This window comes from Temnothorax longispinosus, chromosome 3 (assembly GCF_030848805.1).
Source record: "Temnothorax longispinosus isolate EJ_2023e chromosome 3, Tlon_JGU_v1, whole genome shotgun sequence".
In the NCBI taxonomy this organism is placed as follows: Eukaryota; Metazoa; Arthropoda; class Insecta; order Hymenoptera; family Formicidae; genus Temnothorax; species Temnothorax longispinosus.
The window spans coordinates 9,178,815-9,188,408 of record NC_092360.1 but is presented as its reverse complement, the minus strand read 5'-3'; the positions used below and the strand labels follow the sequence as shown (position 1 = coordinate 9,188,408).

The window sequence follows — 9,594 nt, the reverse complement described above, 5'->3', positions numbered from 1 at the left end:
TTCCTCAGCCTCTTTACTCTCACGATCTGGCCCTCGCGGATTTTCTTCTTTTTTTCAAAACTGAATATTCGACATAATTGAAGACATCAAGAAAAATTTGCAGACGGACTTACGCGCGATTCTGAAAAACGCGTACTAGAACTGCTTTCAGAAGTGAAAACGGCGCGGGTTGTGAGTGGATGTTATTAACAGAGGAACATTTTTAAAAAGGAGACAAGATTGAATAAGTTGTAAAGTAAACCCCTAAAAATGATAAAAACAAAGTTCGGAACCTTTTTCGACAGACTTCGTAAACATGCGTTAATTTTTTTACTCGTGTCAAATAAGTTATTTACGATGCTATATGCAAAATAGAGAAAATATTTTCTATCTTAGCAAACGCCACGTAAGAGACTACTCACTTTTGATCCAATAACGTTTGATATTTGTGGAAAATTCATGGAATCTAAATATTTAAATTCTTTCCGCACACAGGAATTTATATGTAAAAAAATTTTGTCCTACTTTCTTGTACCATCAATTTCACAGCGTCGAAAGAAACGAGTACTAATCACAAAATTTTGATTACACTCACATGAGAGATAAAAGTATGATTTTGAAGAGATAGAAGTCAAGAAATACGCAGAAAACCCTTCGAAAAAAGATCGCTTTCTTTGGCCTTTACGTATATGTATCTTCTTAAATTGTTACTCGAAGTAGATTTAGGTGCAAATGCGTGCGAGAGTATATCCTTCAGATATACAATGCTGCCTTTCTGCGACATCCCTCGATCCGTAAATTTCGTTGCTTACGTAAATACCGAGCGCCACGTATCCTTTACTTTGTGCTTAACTTCGTGAACCAGTTCGCCCTGTAATCCCTCGGGAGCGTATAGAGGCGGCGCAGGACAGGTCGAGTTTACTACGGCGAAGGAAATTCCCGCGGCAGCTCGCACGTAGAATACCGAACGATAATTAGGTATCGATTTCCCACGTGCCACGAGGGTGTCGGCGATAATCGACGTCGTCTGTTTTAGCTGTTGTCGTGTGTATATTATGTATATCGAGCGCGCTCGTAAGTATTTTTCCGGGTATTCGTGAATTCCTAATGATCCAGTTGATTCCATTGATAGTGGAGTATTTCGACGAGACGGAGAACGCGCCGCTCGGCGCGCATCTTATACACGTATGACAAATTGCGGGTTCTCTCCAGAAATAACTATTCAAAGTGAAGAGTTTTAGAACGCCAAGAATGCGATCTTTTGCGTAATGGAAGATTCACAATTTTTGCAAGCGTTTTTAAAGCGAGAAATATATTCGGCGACCTAGTTAGCCGACAATTTATATTACAAATTTTAGTTTTACGATAAGCTCTTCGTAGATTTCTCTGTTACGAAAAACTCGATTATTGAAAAATTGGCAAAAAATTGATAGAAGTTTTGATACTCGATTGAGATTATCGGATAAGAATCTGTTCTTCAAGTACGAAAATTAAATTTACATCGCTCAGGTAATGAATAATAGAGAGAGGTAAATTATTTAAGCGCAATTCTAAAGAAACTTGACTAGTAGTTAATGTATAACTTTCCATAAAAATAGCATTTCATTTTGTGGGAATAAAATAAAATTTTCTCAACACAGTTTTCAACTTTTCTGTGTGTTGCGGCATATTGTTCCTTTAAATTTCTTTCATATCTTCTTCTCAAGCGGATTTTTAAGCAAAAATTTTTTATGCTAAGAATCTGAATCCAAGATGTTAATACCCGAGTAACAAGTAGTTTTTGAAATAAATGATGCGTTTTGATAAATGCTACTCGAATGCAACACTATGCTGTATTATAGGTACATTTTTTATCAACTCTGCACAATAGAACTGTGCGAAATATTGATTTTTAAAGTATGTAAAATCGGTTTAAGTAATTGGTATGTCGAAATAACTGATTCTGAAATTTATACCGTTACTGATATTAAAGAAAGTAAGTTTTGATTTACGTGTATGCGATTTAAAAAGGATTATATCGAGAATTTGGGATGTAACTTATGATTTAAATCAATCTTAAAATAAAAATTAATTAACATTAAATAACATAAATATTATAATTTTTATTTAAAACTATTTATTAGCAACATTTTCACATTTATAACTTTATATCTTCCATGTCCATATTCGCATGATTCTATGACATTTTGATTTATTTGGATAAACAATTTTCTTTTGTACACAACTAGCAGAGATATATTCGTGCGTGACTTTTAAAACATTACGAATATTAAAGTTATACCAATATGTATAAATTCAATATGTCAAGTTATCTCCGGATTTCATCTAAAAATATCATTAAAATAGAAATGCTAACATTTTTTTCTGATCGTATGTCAGAAAAAGATGGACTTGACTTCTTTTCTGCCTTCTCACAGATAATAAATCACACCTTAAAAATAATCCTGTACATAGGACATTCCGGAATTTCTGAGCGTCGCTTAATATTTTGGGATAGACGGCGTATACCTCAAAACAGAAAATGGATTACACATAGTGACGTCAACTTCGCAGTATGAAATGCCCTGTATCTGGCATCTGGAGGGTACTGTATGAACAGGACAGGCGTTCTAGATCAGACTTCGCGGTGCACGAGGAAGAAGCCATCCGTTAAAGTTTATATTCCACACTTTCGACGCTTCCTACGGCACCGGAACTGCGGTGTTCTCGACGATATACGTACGGTCGCCATAAGTCACGTACCGTACGAGCACCGAAGTATTTTCTACCCCCGCGTATTTCAGAATTCGCCCGCCCCTTTTTTCCGGGTGAAGTAGATAGAGATGAAGCGATCGAATAGGAAACGTTGACATTTTACAAAATTTTGCCGCAAAACATCTCGTCATAATTTGAAAACTTTTTCCCTGCACGAGAGGGAACTAAAACTGTAAAATATTTGTGTCATTATTTTGAAACTTCGAACGGTTGATTAATTATGCAGAATAATATAAGTGAAGAAGCTTAATGTAATGATCGAACGAAAAATATTTTAATTAAATAATTCCACACTATTAATGATTTATAAAAATTATAATGAATTGGACGAGAGATGTATTTTAAATAAAATCTTTATTTAATGTATGAAAATATTTTTATTACGATTCCGAATTCTATTTCGTCTAATTCATTCAATTATTCAAGATCTGGATTATTTATTAATTGTTCAAGTTGCACGATAATACAAAAGGCAAATGTATTAGTTATAATAATTATATCTCTTATTACTAGTAATTACTTATCAATAGTAACTACATACTTATAATTAATAAATATTATTAAGTTAATGCAAATATTAAATAATTAAAAACAGATAATCTTATACAAACTTTGTGTTTTTATATCGCATCAGCTATCATTAATTTTTTTAAATGAAAAAAATTTATGTATTAACATTTGTTGATTTTTCATCAAAAACGGAATCTAACTTTTCCGAGCATTCTAAAGAACTCACGGAAGATAATGAAACGTAAACCTCTGCTTCCTCGTCCAATCAAACAACTAGCTACGATCATACAATATTTGGTTATGCATTGCCTGAAAGTCACAGATATAATTGAGAGAGTATGGAAGCGATTTAATTAAAATTGTTCTCTTATACATCATATACCGCAGAAAACGGAAGAATCGTGCGATCGTGGTTTCTTTTGCCATAACGTGGAAAAGTGCTGAACAAGGGGGATAGATAACTGAATGCAGAAGGCAATTAGTGTCTGTTCGATCTCTTTGTGCGTCTGACAGTATCCGCTGTTCTACAATGAGCGGATAATTCAAGTATTGACAAAGAAATCTTCCCGATACTGAGCGGAGCGTTTTCGCATAGATAGAGAGAAACAAAATTTCTTTATTATGATCAGTTCTAACAAGTCAATGCAGAAATAAAATTTTTTATACGTGCTTAGAAATTATTTATATAAGGTATTCGAAAATCGTTGCAGCAAAATTCGCAGGTATTTTCTTTGATTGAAAAAATTCGAAAGAATTTATTGTAAGTAATTTCATAATTGTGCACATAAAAAATCGTTATATTTAAATGAGACTGTAGAATCTGCGAAATTACTTTGTAACATGCATTCTGCAGATCGATGCGACCCTTGTAGGATTCAGCATGCTTGTTTCTGTAAGCACAATGTAAGCAACGAAGTGCGCGCTAATGAAGAGAAGGATGATATAATTGTGCATTCGGTCGTGTGGCGAGTGCATAAATCTCGGCACGGTACGAGCAGTCCAAAAGAGGAGTATCGTGAGAGGGAGAAAGGTCGGGAAGAGCGCGAGGACAGGATAGTTGCCGTAAACCTCTTATCTGGAGCAAGGATACTGAAGAGCAGACTCCCAAATTATCCCGCATACAATATACATATATGTATATATGTGTGAGTGTGTGTATGCGTGTGTGTGTACATATATTCCTCATGCGCAAGGGTGTCTCTTATTCTCTCCCCATCTTTCTCAGGAATATTTCTTTTCTAGTCGTTTGATATTTTCATCGCGAACATCGTCTCTGTACGTGTCACTTTCACCTAATTTCGATGTGATTGCGAGATGCGATGAGGATACTAACTTCGCCATTCAAACGTTTCTCGATCTTCGTTCGACATTTACACACAGAGATCCGTTTCCTTCACGGATATCTGATGAATACAAGTAAATGATGTAGGAAAAATAATGATAATCCGCAATAAATATCTAATATTGAAAGAAGATTTCAATTTGTCATTTCGATGACGTTCAAGATATAAGATAGAGTTTTACAGTTAGTAAAAGATAATTCATTAATATAAATTTATCAAGATATTAATCATAGTAAAATGAATATATTTTCTTTTCTTTAAAATAAAATTTATATTTTTATTGTATACAATTTATCACTCAAGTTACAACTTCATATCCTTCAAGTATGTGTAAAGAGCTTTGTATTTCCCGTAATTTTTTGTATCTATGCATTGAGCAATTTAATGCAGATTTTGCTTTAGCAACGATAATGACATGTCAATTGATTTCACAGATCCCTAATTTCACAGATCCTTGCGTCCACGTCTATCACGGTACTTAATAAATTCCTGATTTATTATTCATGAATATACAGCTCCCTGTGGGCCCGTTTTAATGCTGCGCGCACAACGCAAATTTCCCTCATAAATAATATGCCTCGCATTTATCGCGGTGACAAAATTTTGCGGCGGAAATACTGATTTTTAGATACCTTTTAGGTACGCCACGCGGGTACGGCATAGTTAAGAGGAATATTTCCTATAACTCTGCGGAGTTAAAAGGAATATTTCTATTCTCAGGGCGCTATTCGTTTCGCACATGAGTTATATATCGTTTCGCGTTTCTCTCCACCACCGTTTCTCCCCAGACCTTTCGCTTTATCCGTTTTTGTCCCTTATACCGGGTGTCTCGACAGCAACCGCGCTTTCTCTTCATTATATAGGGGCTAAACGAATCTCTAAAAATAATCGCGTTTTTAAAATCTCGTACGTCTTTATTATCTTTTAAACGGGATATTATTGAGATTAACGGCGCGTTAATTCTACGGGAACAAGATTATATTTTGAGTGCGCAAAATATTGCGATTGATCAGATTTAATTCTTTCGCTTTCCCAAGAATTACCTGCCATTTTCTCAAACGCGATCTCCTTCAATTGTTTCCGCGGTAATTCTCGGTTGAAACGAAGTGCGGTTGCGACGAGGAGCGCTATACGTGTAAGTATGTAATACGTTTACACACGTATCACGTCCCAGCCTCCACGGTGGAAGTAACGCTCGCGTTGCCAATTTACATGTCCCGTCTTGGTTGCCCGTGAGCGCACTTCGCCTACTTACGTACGTGATTCCACACCTGTACACCGTAAAGACTTACCTTCGTCACTTATATGAGCAAAGTGTCAAAGAAGCTTCGCGCTACCTCGTCACGAGTCAGCCAGGGATCAAGATGTCTGAGCTATCACGAAAATGATCAAAGTCGGAACCGAGAACCAAATTTTCTCCCGGGAAAATTGCCACCACGAGTAGTATAGGCGAGTTCCTTCTCCGCATACACTTTCCATCCAGGTTGATTAATTATCTCAGTGTTAGATATCTCTCGCCGATATTTTCGACTTTCTGCAGAATTTTCGTTAAGATTATAAAGAAATAATGAACAAAATATTTCGTGTAAATCTCTCCAAAGATCTGTAAATTAGTTAAAAGTGTCTAATCGAGGATAATGATTCTGACGTTTTGTAAGAGTCCGTTATGAGAGACTCCAGTTCTGATAGATATATACTCTATATATGTACAAACTTATATATGTACAAACTTATTATATATATAATTATGTATATATACGCATCGCCTCTTTTATCAATTTTCATCGCAGATCAGATATTTTTATAAATTATTTCATTGAATGTTTATTTTTAGATTCCTTAATATTACAAATCTGCATATATTTTTATGTTTCATAGATTTTTAACGAAATGGATAACCAATTTTTTTAAGTTCTTCACGGATCCTTGATTACACGAGCATTTCTTTCACGGATTCTTGGTTTTCTCAATATAGAATTCATATCGATGATTAAATCTGAAATTTCACAAATCTTTGGTTTTCGTATCTATGGTGTGTCGGAGATGCTTCGTTTTTCGTAGAATATTGCCTCGGCGAATTACCGGGCGTACAAAACATCGAAGAAAAACGAGAAGAAATATTATGGAAGTCGTTGGACGGGGGCAAAGTTTCAGTCTGACTCTTCCGATAGTCGCTATCCTTAACTAATCTTAACTTCAGAGGGAATTTCGTGACCAATCCCGTAGAGAAACTGTCGAACCTTAGTGCGCCGTGCGCCGACAAGGGAATCGTTTCAAACCGACACACAGAACATCTGGTTCAATAGGGTAATCTAACTACTCGGCAATACAATAATCCACGAAGTGATAAAGTGAATAAAGTGAATCAATCGAGGGCTCATCTTTATCGAAATTTCACCAGCTGCAATCAAAACTTGCGGTGATTCGAGCCTCAGCCAAAAAGTTTTTTTTGGTAAAATTGTTAACTAATTAATCGTAGGAATGAGAATCACATAGAATCGAAGAATACCACATATCCACATATTTCAACATAAACATTAATAATTAACGAAATAATACATATAGCATTATAGCTATAAGTAAGAAAGAAATATTTATACTAGTTCGCGAAAAAAATCCATCAATTTGGGATTACACAGAAAATGATGGATTTTTCTTTTTATATACGCGCATAAACAACACGATCAAATAAGTGGGTTTTATACATCACTTACTTCCATAAATTTTTCTTATGTTTCTCCCCAAACGAGAAAAGCTGCTTATACCATTGCTCCAGCCAATGGGTCATATTTGCCTACATTTTGCGCTTGCCATGACATATCGACGTCATCCATCTATTTTCCATTTTAGTAACGCGATTCTTATAGTAAAATAATTTTCATGTTGCAATATTATCGATCAGCAACGTCGACCTAAACGCGAAATTCGCCAAACCACTGCCAACGGCTGAAACCGCCGGTGATCGATCGCGAAAACGCAAATGACATCGATGGGCGATGTAATAAATTACATATCGCGAAACGAGCCGTCTCGATTACATATTTCGCAAATTAAACGAGAGCGTAACGAAATTTTTAGCGAATTAAGCGCATCACCGTAACGCGACTGGTGCGACTGGTTTTAATAATCGGCGGGGGGGGGGGGAAGGGGGAAATTGCGTTTAAATGTGCATTTCATTTGTGAATCTCGAAAAGGGATAGGGCAGATTTCCGGGTCAAAGGATATTCATAAGCCGTAGGTGAAAACACCAGTCGAACAGACGGCAATGTAACGTTCGTTTTACACCGGTAATTAATGTTTTATTACCTACACTCATGCGCGATACTTTAATGTGAGCGCGTTTAACACGCGAGATGCTCGAGTAATACTCGAATAACACACGCTTGTTGCATACGTTGCGGACCGTAATAAAATTTATATCGCTCCGATGTTTCTCTAGCGTTTTTTTTTTAATAGAAATTATTTTGCTGTATGAAACGTTCGCAGAATCGCTCGCGCTTATACAACGTGAATAAATATAATACATCGATGAAAAAAAGGGAGGCAATTAGTACTTTATATATTATGTAATTGACCCACATGACAATAATATCAATATTTTAAACTTAAGAATTCTATTATCCTGAAGTGTCTACGCATAATATAGGTAAAAAGAATTTACACTTTTTAATGATTGTATATCTATACTCTCTAAATCTGAATCAGTGAATAGTCATTGATTCAGCAGTACTATTCACTAATTCAGATTTAGAGAGTATATTTTATAACTACACGGAAAAAAATTAACTACCGTAGGAAATCTAGTTGTAAAATATAGACAATTAACATTTTTTTTGCTGCGAGAGCTATATTTTTAGTAATAGTAGCTTTTGTGCTGCTACTGCTACTGCTAAAAATGTAGCTTTAGGTCGCAGCAAAAAAATGTTAGTTGTCCATATTTTACGACTTTCTTTTTCCGTGTATGTATAAAGTATATACTTATTGTTTTTGCGTAAGTATATTTTAATAAACTAACTTTACTATTAAACCCCTCTTTAATTGTTCGTAAGAAAAGACCGCCTTAAATTTTTTCTGTAAAAATAACAAAATAAAATATGCAGCAGTAGAACAACGTACCTGTGTAATTATTTGTTATTATACACCGTACGCAAAGAAAAGAAGAGGGGAAAAATGTAAGACAATTTATTATCTCCCGCGCGGCGTCTACAAGTTCAAGCTGCAACTTGGCGTTGCATAATAATATTTAATCATATTTAATCACGCTCGGCATGCTTGCGCGGCGATCGCGCGACAATCTGCAATATAACGACCGTTGCGTGTATCGTCATGCGGAATTGTTTGCGTTCAATCAAGCAGCGGCTCAAGTTGTTCTCCGCATTTTCATTTTTCTATCGAGCCGGGATGACTCAAACGGGCTTTTAACGAAGACATTATTACCGCGAGCCTTCGAGACTGATTACTCTTCATCAATAGGAGGGCTTCACGGCGCTCCCAAAGACTATAAAAGACAAGCCGGTCGCGATCGATCGCCATTCGCCAGTACACCGCGGCTTTTTATTGTCGCGGTGCCGAGCAAACGTGCAGTTCGCGTAGCGCAAAAACGTTGCGCCAGCTTGTCGCATCTGGCTCTCGCAGTATTGTATAGCAGCAGCGGCAGCGCGGGCGACGCTTAAAGGGTGAGTTTCTTAGTTTGCGAACGGCATTACGCCGCACCCCTAATGCCACCACGTTATTGAAATCGGACAATATGGAATTGATGAGTTCACGTCAACACAGGCATACACCCACACGCGCGTGCACGCACACACCAATATAGGAATATTATTTCGCGATATTTGTGATTTTCCAATTTTTCCTTTCTCGCAACTGTTTATTATACCTGACTTGTATTTTAATGGTGCAGCGCGCATTGAAACGATGAATTCTCAATCCAGCAATATTATTCCACGAGTGATTCGTACTTTCTCGTCGGGTCGTCCCGTTATACGTAGTTTATATGTATTATAAT

The 9,594-nt window shown here is 36.3% G+C and overlaps 1 protein-coding gene across 2 annotated transcripts in view; it reads left to right on the top strand.

Moving 5' to 3' along the window:
* The first annotated feature begins 9,027 nt into the window (after window positions 1–9,027).
* Window positions 9,028–9,594, top strand: part of LOC139810329 (cysteine-rich secretory protein 1) — a 50,567-nt gene continuing 50,000 nt past the window's right edge. The window contains exon 1 of one of the 2 annotated variants that reach the window (XM_071773764.1): window positions 9,028–9,262. The gene's annotated coding sequence lies outside the window, so the exon portion shown is untranslated. The remainder of the gene's footprint in view (window positions 9,263–9,594) is intronic. The other variant, XM_071773762.1, reaches the window with a different exon arrangement.